The 18,814-nt window shown below is 44.2% G+C and overlaps 1 protein-coding gene across 1 annotated transcript in view; it reads right to left on the bottom strand.

Moving 5' to 3' along the window:
• C1QTNF2 (C1q and TNF related 2) overlaps positions 1–18,362 on the bottom strand; it is a 32,556-nt gene extending 14,194 nt beyond the window's left edge. Inside the window, exon 1 of the mRNA XM_069763775.1 lies at positions 18,209–18,362. The gene's annotated coding sequence lies outside the window, so the exon portion shown is untranslated. The remainder of the gene's footprint in view (positions 1–18,208) is intronic.
• Positions 18,363–18,814: the final 452 nt, after the last annotated feature.

Genomic DNA, 18,814 nt, shown 5'->3' on the forward strand with positions numbered 1-18,814 from the left:
CATAATCTGCATGATGTGGTCGTGTTGGGGTTGCCATGGCTACAAGTCCATAACCCAATATTAGATTGGAAATCAATGTCTGTGTCCAGCTGGGGTTGTCAGGGGGTACATGGTGATGTTCCATTTCTGTCTATCTCATCATCCACCCCTTCTGAGGTCCCAGAGTTCTTGTCTGATTACCGGGATGTATTCGATGAGCCCAAGTCCAATGCCCTATCTCCGCATAGGGATTGTGATTGTGCTATCGATTTGATTCCTGGTAGTAAGTTTCCTAAGGGTCGACTGTTTAATTTATCTGTACCTGAGCACGCCGCTATGCGGAGTTACGTGAAGGAGTCTTTGGAGAAGGGTCATATTCGCCCGTCATCGTCGCCATTGGGAGCGGGGTTCTTTTTTGTGGCCAAGAAGGATGGTTCGCTGAGACCTTGTATTGATTACCGCCTTCTAAATAAAATTACGGTCAAATTTCAGTACCCCTTGCCGCTGCTGTCTGATTTGTTTGCTCGGATTAAGGGGGCTAGTTGGTTCACCAAGATAGATCTTCGTGGTGCATATAATCTTGTGCGTATTAAACGGGGCGATGAATGGAAAACAGCATTTAATACACCCGAAGGCCATTTTGAGTACCTGGTTATGCCATTCGGGCTTTCTAATGCTCCATCAGTGTTTCAGTCCTTTATGCATGACATCTTCCGAGAGTACCTGGATAAATTCCTGATTGTATACTTGGATGACATTTTGGTCTTCTCGGATGATTGGGAGTCTCATGTGAAGCAGGTCAGAATGGTGTTCCAGGTCCTGCGTGCTAATTCTTTGTTTGTGAAGGGGTTAAAGTGTCTCTTTGGTGTTCAGAAGGTTTCATTTTTGGGGTTCATTTTTTCTCCTTCTACTATCGAGATGGACCCTGTTAAAGTTCAGGCCATTTATGATTGGACTCAGCCAACATCTCTGAAGAGTCAGCAGAAGTTCCTGGGCTTTGCTAATTTTTATCGTCGCTTCATCAATAATTTTTCTAGTATTGCTAAACCGTTGACTGATTTAACCAAGAAGGGTGCTGATGTGGTCAATTGGTCTTCTGCTGCTGTGGAAGCTTTTCAGGAGTTGAAGCGTCGTTTTTCTTCTGGCCCTGTGTTGTGCCAACCAGATGTTTCGCTTCCGTTCCAGGTCGAGGTTGATGCTTCTGAAATTGGAGCAGGGGCTGTTTTGTCGCAGAGAAGTTCTGATTGCTCAGTGATGAAACCATGCGCCTTCTTTTCCAGGAAATTTTCGCCTGCTGAGCGAAATTATGATGTTGGCAATCGAGAGTTGCTAGCCATGAAGTGGGCATTCGAGGAGTGGCGTCATTGGCTTGAAGGAGCTAAGCATCGCGTGGTGGTCTTGACTGATCACAAGAACTTGACTTATCTCGAGTCTGCCAAACGGTTGAATCCTAGACAGGCTCATTGGTCGCTGTTTTTCTCCCGTTTTGACTTTGTGGTTTCGTACCTTCCGGGCTCTAAAAATGTGAAGGCGGATGCCCTGTCTAGGAGTTTTGTGCCCGATTCTCCGGGTTTGCCTGAGCCGGCGGGTGTTCTCAAAGAGGGGGTAATTTTGTCTGCCATCTCCCCTGATTTGCGGCGGGTCCTGCAAAAATTTCAGGCTAATAGACCTGACCGTTGCCCAGCGGAGAAACTGTTTGTCCCTGATAGGTGGACGAATAAAGTTATCTCTGAGGTTCATTGTTCGGTGTTGGCTGGTCATCCTGGAATCTTTGGTACCAGAGATTTGGTGGCTAGATCCTTTTGGTGGCCGTCTCTGTCGCGGGATGTGCGTTCTTTCGTGCAGTCCTGTGGGATTTGTGCTCGGGCTAAGCCCTGCTGTTCTCGTGCCAGTGGGTTGCTTTTGCCCTTGCCGGTCCCGAAGAGGCCTTGGACACATAGCTCTATGGATTTTATTTCGGATCTCCCCGTCTCTCAAAGAATGTCTGTCATTTGGGTGGTTTGTGATCGCTTCTCTAAGATGGTCCATTTGGTGCCCTTGTCTAAATTGCCTTCCTCCTCTGATTTGGTGCCATTGTTTTTCCTGCATGTGGTTCGTTTACATGGCATTCCAGAGAACATCGTTTCTGACAGAGGTTCCCAGTTTGTTTCGAGGTTTTGGCGAGCCTTTTGTGCTAGGATGGGCATTGATTTGTCTTTTTCCTCGGCTTTCCATCCTCAGACAAAAGGCCAGACTGAACGAACCAATCAGACCTTGGAAACATATCTGAGATGTTTTGTTTCTGCTGATCAGGATGATTGGGTGTCCTTTTTGCCTTTGGCTGAGTTCGCCCTTAATAATCGGGCCAGCTCGGCTACTTTGGTTTCGCCGTTTTTCTGCAATTCTGGGTTCCACCCTCGTTTCTCTTCAGGGCAGGTTGAGTCTTCGGACTGTCCTGGTGTGGATACTTTGGTGGATAGGTTGCAGCAGATTTGGACTCATGTAGTGGACAATTTGACTTTGTCCCAGGAGAAGGCTCAACGTTTCGCTAACCGCAGGCGCTGTGTGGGTCCCCGACTTCGTGTTGGGGATTTGGTTTGGTTGTCATCTCGTTATATTCCTATGAAGGTTTCCTCTCCTAAGTTTAAGCCTCGTTTCATTGGTCCATATAGGATTTCTGAGGTTCTTAATCCTGTGTCTTTTCGTTTGACTCTTCCAGCTTCTTTTTCCATCCATAAGGTCTTCCATAGGTCATTGTTGCGGAGATACGTGGCACTTGTGGTTCCATCTATTGATCCTCCTGCTCCGGTTTTGGTTGAAGGGGAGTTGGAGTATATAGTGGAGAAGATTTTGGATTCTCGTGTTTCGAGACGGAAACTCCAGTATCTGGTTAAGTGGAAAGGTTATGGTCAGGAAGATAATTCCTGGGTCTTTGCCTCTGATGTCCATGCTGCCGATCTGGTTCGTGCCTTTCATGTGGCTCATCCTGGTCGGCCTGGGGGCTCTGGTGAGGGTTCGGTGACCCCTCCTCAAGGGGGGGGTACTGTTGTGAATTCTGTGGCCAAGCTCCCTCCTGTGGTCGTGAGTGGTACTTCGGCTGGTTCTGTCTATGAGCTTCCTTTGGTGGATGAGAGTGGTACTGCGGCTTCTGAGTTTCCTTCCTCAGGTGATGAGGTTAAGTCGTTAGGTGCTGCTCTATTTAACTCCACCTAGTGCTTTGATCCTGGCCTCCAGTCAATGTTCTAGTATTGGTCTTGCTTTCTCCTGGATCGTTCCTGTGGCCTGTCTATCCTGCATAAGCTAAGTTTTGCTTGTGTTATTTTTGTTTGCTACTTTTTCTGTCCAGCTTGCTATATTGGTTTTTCTTGCTTGCTGCAAGCTCTGGGACGCATAGGGAGCACCCCCGTACCGTTAGTCGGTGCGGAGGGTCTTTTTGCCCCCTCTGCGTGGTTGTTTGTAGGGTTTTGTGTTGACCGCAAAGCAATCTTTCCTATCTTCGGTCTCTTCAGTAAGTTGGGCCTCACTTTGCTAAATCTATTTCATCTCTGCGTTTGTATTTTCATCTCAACTCACAGTCATTATATGTGGGGGGCTGCCTTTTCCTTTGGGGTATTTCTCTGAGGCAAGGTAGGCTTATTTTTCTTTCTAAGGGCTAGCTAGTTTCTCAGGCTGTGCTCGAGGCGCATAGGACTGGTCAGGAGCGCTCCACGGCTACCTCTAGTGTGGTTGGATAGGATTAGGGATTGCGGTCAGCAGAGTTCCCACGTCTCAGAGCTCGTCCTATGTTTTTGGTAATTGTCAGGTCACTTTGTGTGCTCTGAACTACAAGGTCCATTGTGGTTCTGAATTACCTGTTCATAACAGCGGTCAGTATTAAAATCCTTCCAAAAATATCACAGCAGAAAATACAAAAAAATCCACCATCTAACTAAAGATGTGGAGCGTATATCTGCAACTCCAGAGAATCCAACAAGACTGAGAAAACACTGACACAGTCTAAGCTGGACAAGAGAAAACAGATGAATAGCACAGAATATAAGCACACTGCATGTGTGCCACAGAAACAAAAACCAGAGACTTATCTTTGCTGAATTGGCAGCAAGGCAGGAGGAACCAGACAAAGATCCAAAACCTCCCAGAACCATGGACAACTGGCAAGGACTAATGAATCCTGCACACCTAAATACCTCAGTCAGAACTGCAATCAGCAGAAACACCTGACCAGGACTGCAACTCAGGGACAACTGCATTACCACCTACAACCACTGAAGGGAACCCAAAAGCAGAATTCACAACATGCGGCATAACGCAGTGTAACGTAGTCCGTTAACGCCATTACTTTCTATGGTGGACGCATCGCTAGCGCACGCCCACAATGGGCGTGCGCTAGCGATGTGCCGTCATTGAGTGACGGACCCGAGAAGCGGGCTGCAGCGTTTCCGGGTCCATCACTGCTAGCGCAGATGGAGCTAGCAGATAGTCCATCTGCGCTAGCGCTGTGCCAACGTCGGCACTTGCGTTAGCGCAGTCCGTTTAACGTGTGTGTTGAACGGACTGCACTAACGCAGTGTGAACTTAGCCTTAGGAAAAACATTTGTTTTTGTAAAGCTGCACTATGGGGTGCATTATATTACTATGGGGGCGCATTATACTAATATGGGGGTGGATTATACTACTATACATGACTATAGAATGCATTATACTATTATGTATGACTATGGGGGCAATATAATACAAATAATAATAATCATTTTATTTATATAGCACCAACATATTCCGCAGCGCTTTACAGTTTGCACACATTATCATCGCTGCCCCCGATGGGGCTCACAATCTAAATTCCCTATCTATATGTCTTTGGAATGTGGGAGGAAACCGGAGTGCCTGGAGGAAACCCATGCCAACACGGGGAGAACATACAAACTCCTTGCAGATGTTGACCTTGGTGGGATTTGAACCCAGGACTCCAGCGCTTGCATGCTAGCCACTGAGCCACCATACTGACCTAATGTCTCTCCAAGGGCAGCACGGTGGCTCAGACATAAGGCAGAATGGGAGGACACATGGGGTCCTGAATTGAAGGACATGTGGGGTCCAGAATGAGGGATATTATTACTGGAGGAGCTAATTAAAGGATATTATTTTTAAGGATACTGTTTTCAGTGTGGCGGAGGATAAGTCCTGGTACTGTGCAGGGCGACACCGTCGCTTTTTTTCTTCATTTGGCATAGTGTAGAGGTTGGGGAAAAATTGGGCATCTGCTCTAGATAACTTATTTTCTCCAGAGACGAGTCCTGGCTGGAAGAAGTGATGGCGGTGTGCGCTGGATGAAGATGAAAAGCGAAGATGAAGGACTTCAACTAGAGACGTACATTGACACTATACACTGTATACTATATACAGAGGTCCTGTGTATAATGTCACTTGTATGTTCTCCCTGTGTTTGCGTGGGTTTCCTCTGGGTACTCTGTTTGCTCCTTGCACCTTCATGTACACCCGCCGCCCTAGAGGTATGTCCTCACCCCACTAAGTGGGAGAATATAAGGACTTTTAAACGCATCGCTTGGTGAGTGCCACTATTTCATTTCTTCATCTCTCTCTCTCTCTCTCTCTCTCTCTCTCCACAGAACAGACCAAAAGTTTGGAAACACCTTCTCATTTAAAGATTTTTCTGTATTTTCATGACTGAAAATTGTAAATTCACACTGAAGGCATCAAAACTATGAATTAACACATGTGGAATTATATACTTAACAAAAAGTGTGCAACAACTTAAAATATGTCTTATATTCTAGGTTCTTCAAAGTAGCCACCTTTTGCTTTGATGACTGCTTTGCATACTCTTGGCATTCTCTTGATCAAACTTTTGGTCCGCACTGTATATCTACCTATACTATGTATAGACATTTATTTTATCTATTCTATTCTAACCTGTCAGTGTGATTTTACTGTACACCGCACTGAATTACCGGCTTTTCTCTAGAACACCGGTGCGTATTTCTCGCAAGTCACACGCATAGTCCGTGTGTAATCCGTATTTTTCTCACCCCCATAGACTTTCATTGGTGTATTTTTGGAGGAATACCCTGACAATCGCAGCATGCTGCGATTTTCTCAGCCCGTAAAAAACGGCTGAGAAATATACGGCTGATGGGAGCTGCCCCATAGAGAAACATTGGTCCATGTGCAATGCGTTGATTTTGCGCCTCTCCCTCCTCCGTATCCCTCTCTAGTGTGACGCCGGCCTTAGACTGAGACCTGATGGTGGGGCTAGAGCAAAAGGCTGACAGTCACGACCACCTGCAGTCACCAATGAGCGCATTCATTTTCAGTAATGTTGAAATTTTATTTGCATATTCGTAGTCTTATTTTCCCCTGCAGATCCACGTGGCTTTTGGCCACTATGGTAGTGCAGTGTGTGAACGTAGCCTAACTTGTCTTGTTCTGGTTTTTACATGAAACCCATGAGGGGGAAGTATATTAAGGCTTTCTTACCAGTTTTTTTGGCATCAAAAAGTTGCACATTTTTGCCACACACTACTTCTTTGCAAAAAACAAGCAACCTCCCCAATTTTAAAAAATGGGTCTAATTGGGGCGTTATTAGCTATGCAAATAAGATTCAAACCATACAAAGTCACACAAAAAGCTGCAATTTTACTCTAGTAAGGGGCGACAAAAAATGGAGAGAATCATTTCTAGGCTAGAGTGTTATATGTATGTATATGCAAAATTTATCAAGGTGCAACATTTCGATAAGTTTAGCGCAAATAATGGCAACACAGCCACAAGGACACAGACTTCAAGAACTTGTCTCATTAGAACTCCCTCCCTTTGTGTTTGGCCATGGGCCCTGTTTTTGCAGATCATCACACTGGATAAAAATAATAGGAGTCTGAATTCGCAAAACTAAGACAATGTGTCCTTGCATCCTGCAGTGACCAGCAAGGGTCCTGAATATGCATATCACTAATATTTATGTATGATAAATTATTCGACACCAGTAATAAATTATATCGGTGAATTTCTCAGAGAATATCGCTGACTTTAAAGGGAATTAAAGGTTCGAATAATTTTTTTATATGTTGTGATCACTTTAATCCTGTGCAGACTGATGGGGGTCCTGGCATTGTGCTCCGGCCGTGTAAGCTGCGCATTCACTTTAAGGTCTTTTCAACAATCTGCGGGGGTCTCATGACTCAGAGCCCCACCGATCTACATACAATTAAAATGGCCTGAAATATAAAAAGGTATCCAAAAGCTACTCTTTCACATCCAAACTCTCTGGCTCAGTTCTAGCTGGCTTACATTCCTGCCTAAGCTCCATGGATTGGTCATAACTGGAAACATTTGTTCTTTGAGTTCAGGAGAGTAAATTGAAAGCAGAGGCACAGACGCATCCCCGGTATACTATGTGTGGGAGTACTCAAGGAAACCATACTGAGAAAATGTCGTATCGATAACTTAGCACACAATGCTCAACACTCCTGCAAGGATTCTATTCCAGGGCCTAATTTTTGCAGGACAGTAACTTACCCAAGTCCTAAATAAAAATAATGCAAAAAAAAAAATCAGCAGATATAGATTTAATCGGCAGGTTAATAGCATTCTGAAGCCATTTAGCCACTGCACTCAAAGCCTGGCTGTCTGGAGGAAATGAACTTTATTCCTCCAGGCAACCTCTGACTTTCAGCCATAGAGGCGTGGTTAGCGCGGCTTCCGTCACTGTTCAGTACATAGTGAGCTATAACCATGCGCAAGCACTGACAGCCATCACTCCACTGATGCAATGCTGAGCCAACTATCAGTCAGTGCCAGGGCGTTATACTGAGAAAACAAAAAGTGCAGTAGGCACAAACCACAAATAAGTTAAAAACTATTTATTAAAGAAAAACATAAAACATAATTACCATCAGTATACAAATATGTCAACATAAAGTGCAAAAATGGTGGAGGGCAAAGGGTAGATCCAGCAGGTAAAGCAACACTCAATGTGCTGTGTACTTACAGTGCTTTACAAAAGTATTCGACCCCCTGGAACTTTTCAACCTTTTCCCACATATCATGCTTCAAACACAAAGATACCAAATGTAAATTTTTGGTAAAGAATCAACAACAAGTGGAACACAATTGTGAAGTTGAGCGAAATGTATTGGTTATTTTAAATTTTTGTGGAAATTCAAAAACTGAAAAGTGGGGAGTGCAATATTATTCGGCCCCTTTACTTTCAGTGCAGCAAACTCACTCCAGAAGTTCATTGTGGATCTCTGAATGATCCAATGTTGTCCTAAATGCCTAATGATGATAAATATAATCCACCTGTGTGTAATCAAGTCTCCATATAACTGCACCTGCTCTGTGATAGTCTCAGGGTTCTGTTTGAAGCAGAGAGAGCATCATGAAGACCAAGGAACACAACAGGCAGGTCCGTGATACTGTTGTGGAGAAGCTTAAAGCCGGATTTGGATACAAAATGATTTCCAAAAACTTTAAACATCCCAATGAGCACTGTGCAAGCGATCATATTGAAATGGAAGGAGTATCATACCACTGCAATCTACCAAGACCCGGCCGTCCCTCTAAACTTTCATCTCAAACAAGGAGAAGACTGATCAGAGATGCAGCCAAGAGGCCCATGATCACTCTGGATGAACTGCAGAGATCTACAGCTGAGGGGGGGACAGTCTGTCCATAGGACAACAATCTGTCGTACACTGCACAAATCTGGCTTTTATGGAAGAGTGGCAAGAAGAAAGCCATTTCTCAAAGATATCCATAAAAAGTGTTGTTTAAAGTTTACAACAAGACACCTGGGAGACACACCAAACATGTGGAAGAAGGTGCTCTGGTCAGATGAAACCAAAATCGAACTTTTTGGCAACAATGCCAAACGATATGTTTGGCGTAAAGGCAACACAGCTCATCACCCTGAACACACCATCCCCACTGTCAAACATGGTGGTGGCAGTATCATGGTTTGGGCCTGCTTTTCTTCAGCAGGAACAGGGAAGGTGGTTAAAATTGATGGGAAGTTGGATGGAGCCAAATGCAGGACCATTCTTGAAGAAAACCTGTTGGAGTCTGCAAAAGACCTGAGACTGGGACGTGCTCCCACCACGCCGGTGTTCTGACACCAGCATGTCTCAAGGACATGCACATATATTTCCTAGGACTTGGGCTTGCTGGTGACTTTTACATCGTTATGCTCGGGATCTCTTGTTTGAATATAGTTATATACTCCTTTTTTAGCTATTCTTACTCTTATGGGCTACCTTTACGGGCATATTATATATTACCTTGTATTATGATTCTTTCACGTAGGTTTGCCCACTTGTGACTCTCTTTATATATTTTCCACCAATGAGCATATCCCGGCGTGTTGGTGTAGTCAGGAGGCCTGGATTCTCTGTGTCTTTCCCCAGCAGTTAGTTAACATCTTCTATGCTGGTGTGGTTCTTCCTGTTTTCTCCAATCATTTTTTTGTCCATGTGTATTTATTGTTGCTCTGTGTATTTGACATTTCTAATAAAATTGTTTTTGATACCTCTACTGCTTGGTTGTGGAATTGGGGCATATTTATGATTCTGATAGGTTTTGTATTTTCTCTACCTTATTATATCCCACAACCCAGTGTGTTTCTATAGGTTTATATGTTGTGGCTTAGAGGTATGCCCTCTGCTGGCCGAGAGGGCTCTTTTGGTTTAGAAGGAATATGAGAAGCTGGAGAAATACCAGGGCCTCAACTGGAGAAGATGTGGAAGGTGAAGACAACAGTGATTCCAGTGGTGATAGGAGCACTTGGAGCAGTGACCCCTAAGGGTATGTGTCCACGTTCAGGATGGCTGGCGGTTTGGACGGAGCGGCAAACTCGCTTCGCCCAAAGCTCCGCCCCCTTCTGGGGACGCAATGATGCCGGATGTGTTCATTGCACACATCCAGTATCATCGCACCCCACACATAGGGCCCTGTGTTATACCTTGCAGCAGCGCAGCAAGGTAAACGGACATGCTGCGATCTAAAAAGACGCGCCGCATGTCCAGAATCCCAGGGCCGCCGGATGCGTGTTACCACGCATAGTGGAGACGGGATTTCATTAAATCCCCTCCACTATGCTGTAACATCTGGACGCTGCGTGTTTGACGCTGCGTCTCTATGCAGCGTCAAACACGCAGCGTTTCCTGAATGTGGAAACATACCCTAAGTTGGAAGAATGGCTACAACAGATCCCAGGAGCAACATCTGAGCTCTCTGTCCAGAAAAGCGCAATGCTGGGAACAGCTGAGGGTAAGCAATACTGTACATGACCTATTTATTTCTTCTCCACTCTACACTTATGATTATTGTGCCATTCAATACATGTGTCTCCCAGGTGTCTTGTTGCAAACTTTAAACAACACTTTTTATGGATATATTTGAGAAATGGCTTTCTTCTTGCCACTCTTCCATAAAAGCCAGATTTGTGCAGTGTACAACAGATTGTTGTCCTATGGACAGACTGTCCCACCTCAGCTGTAGATCTCTGCAGTTCATCCAGAGTGATCCTGGGCCTCTTGGCTGCATCTCTGATCAGTCTTCTCCTTGTTTGAGATAAAAGTCTAGAGGGATGGCCGGGTCTTGGTAGATTGCAGTGGTATGATACTCCTTCCATTTCAATATGATCGCTTGCACAGTGCTTATTGGGATGTTTAAAGTTTTTGGAAATCATTTTGTATCCAAATCTGGCTTTAAACTTCTCCACAACAGTATCACGGACCTGCCTGTTGTGTTCCTTAGTCTTCATGATGCTCTTTCTGCTTCAAACAGAACCCTGAGACTATCACAGAGCAGGTGCAGTTATATGGAGACTTGATTACACACAGGTGGATTATATTTATCATCATTAGGCATTTAGGACAACATTGGAGATGTTTTTAGCCAGGGGGGGGGCAATAACCGTGGACCCTCTCAAGGCTATTAATATCTGCCCTCAGTCACTGGCTTTACCACTCTGGCGGAGAAAATTGTGCGGGAGCCCGCGCCAATTTTTTCCGTGATTTAACCCTTAAATTTAATAGCTAGAGCGCCCAAATTTTGCACATACACACTACTAACATTGGTAGTGTGGAATATGCAAAAAAAAGGGATATGAGATGGTTTACTGTATGTAAACCAGGTCTCATATCATGTCGGGTTTGTGAAGGAGATCGCAAAAGCCGGCAATTGAATTACCGGCTTTTCTGCTATCTAGCGCTGCATTAAATATAAATATATAGGTGTCTCCCTGACATTATATATATATATATATACCGTACACATATTCTATGTGTATATATCTACTCTAATCTAACCTGTCAGTGTGATTTTACTGTACACCGCGCTGAATTACCGGCTTTTCAATGGACACCGGTGCGTTAAAATCGGACAGCACTCGCATGGTGCGAGTGCTGTGCATTTTTTTTGTTGCACCCATTGACTTGCATTGGCGAGTCTCGACCGAGAATCGCAGCAATACGCAGCATGCTGCGATTTTTTTCTCAGTCCGATTTCGTATGAGAAAAAAAAAAAAAAATCGCAAATGAAAAAGACACCTATTGACTAACATTGGTCCGAGTGAAATCCGATTTTTTATCAGATTGCACTCGTCCGTTTTCTTCACAAGTGGAAAGGAGCCCTTACACAGGTCAGTGAATGCTTGCCTGTGCAGGTGATGCAATTATCACCTGTGCAATACTAAGGAAATCCAAGTATGGATGAAGCCTAGTGTTAAGTCTCAGACACCCCAAGTGACAGAAATAGCTGCCATCTGTCATTTGTTTCCTTCATACAAGCTACAACCATACAATTACGTCATAGCTTTGCTGTAAAATAACCATTTTAATTTCTCCAGAGATTTTTAGGATTTCGACTTGGCATTTACCAATGGAAAATGTCATATTAAATCCAGACAGTAAAGCCACATGTTTTAATAAATGACAGAAATATATCTTATACCCTTTTATTTCTGGCTCACATATTCCAGACTCTCCTTCTGGGCAAATCAAATATGGAGCTGCAAAATGTCATTTAAAGGGAACCTGTCACCTGAATTTGGCGGGACTGGTTTTGGGTCATATGGGCGGAGTTTTTGGGTGTTTGATTCACCCTTTCCTTACCCGCTGGCTGCATGCTGGCTGCAATATTGGATTGAAGTTCATTTTCTGTCCTCCATAGTACACGCCTGCACAAGGCAAGATTGCTTTGCGCAGGCGTGTACTATGGAGGACAGAGAATGAACTTCAATCCAATATTGCAGCCAGCATGCAGCCAGCGGGTAAGGAAAGGGTGAATCAAACACCCAAAAACTCCGCCCATATGACCCAAAACCAGTCCCGCCAAATTCAGGTGACAGAGTCCCTTTAAGTAAATCTATGAAGTCAGTAATACTTGGGCATTTTCTCGGGGCGCAGTTTAACCATAGTTTCCACTACCTACTAAATTGTGTGCTGCTCCAGTGCTTCTGCTCCAGTGGTTGTTAAAAGGACCCGAAAAGATAAGTCCTCCATATTAGTAACCTGACCCTTAGTGGTCCAGTGACTGAATAGACAGGACATCATAATGGAGGGCGCGGTGGTGTTGGAGCAGCAGACAACCAGAGTGACAAGAAACACTAAGGCTATATTCACACTTTGCGGATTTCGCTGTGGATCCGCAGCGGATTTGACCGCTGCGGATCTGCAGCAGTTTCCCATGAGTTTACAGTCCAATGTAAACCTATGGGAAACAAAAAACGCAGTGCACATGCTGCGGAAAAAAACGCGCGGAAACGCTGCGGATTACATTCCGCAGCATGTCACTTCTTTTCTGCGGATTTTCACCTGCTCCAATAGAAAACTGCAGATGAAAATCCGCAGAAGAAACCGCAGTAAAAACCGCGATAAATCCGCAGTAAAAACCGCGACGGGTTTTCACTGCGGATTTTGGAATTCTGCTGCGGAAAAATCCGCAGTGGAATCTGCAAAGTGTGAACATAGCCTAATTGTTTTATTTTGTAGCAGAGCCATCCTCTTGGCGAAGATTGAAAAATTATGGAAAACATCTCTCAGTTGCCCACACATAGTATTTATCGCCTTCTAGTCTAATTTTCATCTTTGCGCTTTTGTTCTTTCCTCAACTTCTTCGCGAACCATAACTTTTATTATTTTTCCATTCGCATAGCTGTAAGACGGTTTGTTTTTTTGTTTTTCCGTTGATTGAGTTGGGTGGTGGCTTGTTTTGTGTGTGACAAGCTGATAGATTAATTGAAACCATTTTTTACGTGTTGATTTTTTAAAATTTGGATTTCATTTTAGAAAGGAGTACAGACCAAAAGACTGCATTTTAGGCAATTTGTTTTTTTTCTCATTAAGACATTTACCAAATAGGTTAATTGAATATTTTGATCGATCAGACTTTTATGAACTCAGCAATGTTTTTTTATTTATGTTTTTATTATTTTTAAAACTTTATTTTTTACTTGTTTTTTTTAGATTTCTTATGGGACTGGAACCTGCATTTGTCCTATTACCTATACTATATAATGCAATACCACAGTGTATATCGGCCTCCTATGAAGCTCAGCATATGAGTCTCCTACCTCACTATGCTCATGTTAGGGTATGTTTCCATGGTCAGGATTGCATTAGGATTTGCTCAGGATTTGACGCAGGTAAAATATGCACCAAATCTGCACCTGAGGTCACTGGCAGGTCACCTGTGTTTTTGATGCATTTTTACATGCGTTTTTTTTGTGTTTTTGTAAGCTAAATATATACAAGAAAATTGTGATCGCATTTCTTGTCCAACCTCTTCATTTACATACTCCATTGAAGAATAATGTATAGACACACAGATAGATATATCTATCTATCGTATCCATCTATCGATATATCTATTATCTATTGATATATCTATAAATATATCTATACATAGATATTTCTATAGATAGCTAGATAGATATATCGATAGATAATAGATTCGATAGATAATACCAAGCCCGATTTTTAGTAATAAACATAATAAAATGTTAATAGTTAGGCCGGGATCACACAGGCGAGAAACTCGGATGAGTCTCGCATCTTAATACCCGACACTGCCGTCGGCACTCGGGAGCAGAGCATGCGGTTGCATGAATTTCTATGCAGCCGCTCGCTCTGCTCCCGAGTGCAGGCAGCAGTGTCGGGTATTAAGATGCGAGACTCGTCCGAGTTTCTCACCTGTGTGATCCCGGCCTTAAATTAAGACACACACACGAAATCTGCATTAGGCCGGGGTCACACTTAGAAGAAACTCACACGATTTTCTCGCCTCAATACTCGGCACTGCCGCCGGTACTCAGGATCAGAGTGTGCGGCTGCATGCCTTTCTATGCAGCTGAACACTCTGGTCCCGAGTGCCGGGGGCAGTGGCGGCTAGTGAGGCGAGAGACTCGTGTGAGTTTCTCACAAGCGTGACCTCGGCCTTAAACGCAATATGCTTAATTTAAAAAAAAAAATTGAAAAAAAAAATGGCGTGGGCTCCCATGCAATTTAATGCACCAGAGAGGGAAAGCCAGCGACTGAGGGACCGATGTTTGTAGCCTGGGAAGGGGTTAATACCCATGGAGCTTCCCAGGCTATATCAGCCCACAGCTGTATATTTAGCCTTTATTGGCTATAAAAATAGAGGGATCCCCCCCAAAAAAAAAAATGACGTGGGGTCCCTCTATAATTTTTAGCCAGAAAGGCTACACAGACAGCTGCGGGCTGATATTCATAGCCTAGGAAGGGACCATGGATATTGGCACCCCTGGCTACAAATACCAGCTCCCAGCCACCCCAGAAATGGTGCATCTGTAAGATGCGCCAATTCCAGCACTTAGCCTCTCTCTTCCCACTACCCTGTAGTGGTGGCATATGGGGTTAATGTCAACTTTGTAAGGTGACATTAAGCCAGCTTAGTAATGGAGAGGCGTCAATAAGACACCTACCATTACTAATCCTATAGTTGTGAAAGGGTTAATAAAACGCACACATGCAGAATAAAGTATGTTAATGAAGTAAAACACCACACAGTTTTGATATCTTTATTGTATGTTTATTCCTGCGATGCCCTCGTTCTCCTGGAAAATAATAAACCTACAGTTTACTCCCTATATCTGACATAGTCCATTTAATTACGAGTGTCCCACGACGAGTCCAGCTCTGCTACAGCTGGATGCCTGACATCCAGACATAGTAGAGCTTGTAGATGACCGCCGGAGATAACTCTCCAGCGATCCCCTACACTGCAGTGCTCTCACGATCAGCTGACCGTGAGAACCAGACTAGTGACCAGAGATAACCCCCGGTCACGTGCACGGCAAATCTCGCACTAAACTAAGTTATCGCGAGAACTGCAGTGGACACGGACTTCCGGCGGTGGGACGGGTATGCCCGCATGTAAATTAGTAGACATGCGTAGTAATTTACGCAGTTACTACGCATGTGACTAATCTTTAGATGCGGTTTTACCGCATCTAATGATAGTCTATAGTTAATTTACGGTGCGGTGACGGAGCGTCGCCGCATTGTAAACAGACAAGCTGCGTTCTGAAAAGACATGCCGCATGTCCGTTTACGCGGATCTGACGCAGGCGTCTTTTAACGCATAGTGGAGATGGGATTTCATTAAATCCCCTCCACTATGCTGTAACACCTGGACGCTGCGTGTTTGACGCTGTGGCTCTACACAGCATCAAACACGCAGTGTTTCCTGACCGTAGAAACGCACCCTTAATCCCTGGTCTGTCCCCTCCCCCACCAAATGGAGCCTGGGACAGAAATGTAATGTGAACAAAACAACACGGGGATAATAGGAAACCTCTATTATACAAAAGCACCAACCAACAATAGGAAGGAGGATAGGGACAGGGAGGAATAAACTAAATGGGAACAGGGATCAGGAGATAAACACACACCTACTACTTAACACCTTCACAACAACTTCTCTCCAAAACACTTATCTTAACCACACTGTATAGGAAGATAATTCTTCAACAGCAACAACAAACTCCTATTCAGCACAGCATCTCCTAAGATCAAAGAAGCAAATCTTTCACTGGCAAGACAGAGAGGGTCTGGCCAGGTCTTATAGGAACAGTTAAAGACCAGATCAGAAGCAGCTGAAATGGAGCTGCAATTTCTGACCAGCATAGAAAGGGTCGTTAACCTCTTCAGCACCATCTTCCACTCCAGATCTCCCAGGATGGGGTGACACACTCATGACACTGGTGTGGACAGGGTTTGGTTTCTCAGCTCTGCTTAATGCTAAATCTATACGTCTGTGTCAGAACTGCTGCACCCAGTAAACTAAGTGATACATTGTTGGATTCACCTTCTATTTGTCTACACTATGCTGCTCTCAGAAGAGGTAGCAAAAACCTGCTGACATATTCCCTTTAGGCCGGTTTCACACGTCAGTGGCTCCGGTACGTGAGGTGACAGTTTCCTCACGTACCGGAGACACTGACTCACGTAGACACATTAAAATCAATGTGTCTCTGCACATGTCAGCATTTGGAAAACACGGAGACATGTCAGTGTTTGTGGGAACGCACGGATCACACGGACCCATTAAAGTCAATGGGTCCGTGTAAAACACATACCGACGTACCGCACACGGATGCTGTCCGTGTGCAGCCGTGTGCCGTGCAGGAGACAGCGCTACTGTAAACGCTGTCCCCCCAGCTTGTGGTGCTGAAGCCCCATTCATTTCTTCTCTCCAGCAGCGTTCGCTGGAGAGAAGGAATGAAAAATCATTTTTTTAAAATTTTTTTTGTTTTTAAAATAAAGTTCCCGGTAATCTCCCCCCTCCCACCCCCTGTGCGCCCGCCCGCTGGCATTAAAATACTTACCCAGCTCCCTCGGCGCTTCCATCCTCTCAGAATCACAGCTCTTCCTGTATGATCGGTCACGTGGTGCCGTACATTACAGTGATGAATATGCGGCTCCACCTCCCATAGGGGTGGAGCCGCATATTCATCACTGTAATAAGCGGCACCACGTGACCGCTCATACAGGAGAAGCTGCCAGCGCTGAGAGGAGAGAGGAGACATTGCGGGAGCTAGGTGAGTATTTCTATGCAAGGGGTCGGGCGGCGCACGGGGGAAGGGAGGCGGGAGCTCACCAGCAAACTTTATTTTTAACAAAAAATAACAAAAACTTGATCTTTCATCTCTTCTCTCCTGCGGGGGAGAAGAGATGAATGCCGGCTTCAGCACCATGCAGGGGGGGACAGCGCTTAGTGTAGCGCTGTCTCTCCTGCACGGTCCGTGTGGTCCTCAGGCCACACATGGACGGCACACGGATGCTGCACGTGTGCCACACTGATGTGTTACATGAGCACACGGACACGGATAATTCCGGTACCGATTTTTCCGGTACCGGAATTATCTGGACGTGTGGGACAGGCCTTAAAGGAATTGTACAAGTTTGGAAGTTTTTCCCTTATCTATGACATAGTGGATAATTTCTCACGGCTGGGGGTCCTACATGTGGTTCTCTCACTTATCTTTTGAATGGGGCTCTGAAGAGCTTGGTCTGAATGGAGCATAGGTCAATCTCATGTAACTCGGCTCTATCCATTCTTTACCAGACTGCTGTGAAAAGCACTGAGTCTGCAAAAAGCACAAACATGTGAACAGCACCATGACATGGATCATAATGATTACATTTGTGTACATGGGTTTAGAATAAATATAATGTTTTACTTTTTTGAAATGGAAGTGCTGCCATTCTTCATTCTAGATATTTTATTTTTTATTGTTGCCCCCAAATGTTTTTGATTAGTGCTGCTTTATACCCCCTTTTTGGAGGTATTTGACATAGATAAACAAAATCAGAAACATGGAAGCAGCACTTCAAAGTTATATTATGAAAAAATGGATTTGCTCCCATTTTTTGGGGGAGGTTTTGCATGGAAAACATTTTGGCAACAACCTTAGGAACTTTTCACTCATCTTTGCATGGAAAAGTGCTGCTTTTCCTTTTCTGTTTCTACAGTAGATAAATATAGATGCATAAAACCCAGGGACGGGAGGCAATGCTCTTTTTGTAAAAAAAAAATGGACTCCTTTATTCACCACTACATTATGGGTGAATAACGGAGTCCTTTTTCTTTCATGGTTTTTGGAGAGCTGCCTCTTCCTGTTCAGGGGATTGGATAGGTAGATAATAGATAGATAATAGATAAATCAATTGATCGCCCCTAATAGACAAATCACAGTCTCCATGTACTCACAGGGCAAGGACCTCTCGGATGAACAGCCGGTGGCTTTCCGTGTCGCTCACTCATGTAGTTGGTGATATCCTCAGAAGATCACATTGTCTGACATTCTCAGCCTGCCTTGGGTACAGTCTCGTCTGCTCAGATCCTCTCCGCTTCCCTTCAGTCTGAACGTTTTCATTTGCTTTTGCCAAACATATTTTTCTAATGTTGTAATTGGCTTTGAGCTCTTTGCTTGTTACGTCACAAAGGAAATCAGCCTTCTAAACAGATGGTTGGGGAGTATGCGGACCCCTCCATACTACACAGCAGATATACATCCCGGCACTATGTAACAGATCCAGGAGTCTACATTCGCTTTACCCATAGCTTTCCAATCATTTACATTTTTATGATATAAGGTAGTTACTTAGGAATAACTTGAGCTCAAGTTTTTGGAGTATTTTTATTAAATATTTTCTACAAACTTTACATAAATCAATGGAATGAATGTAAGAAACTTTTGTAATAAATATTACAAGAAAAATCTGCTATTTTCCCAACTTACGAGTCTCTTCTACTTAGCTTCTAGTCGAATTCAACATTCACACAATCTGTATTTGGTCCGTTTCTTACATCAGT

This window comes from Ranitomeya imitator, chromosome 4 (assembly GCF_032444005.1).
Source record: "Ranitomeya imitator isolate aRanImi1 chromosome 4, aRanImi1.pri, whole genome shotgun sequence".
Taxonomy (NCBI): domain Eukaryota; kingdom Metazoa; phylum Chordata; class Amphibia; order Anura; family Dendrobatidae; genus Ranitomeya; species Ranitomeya imitator.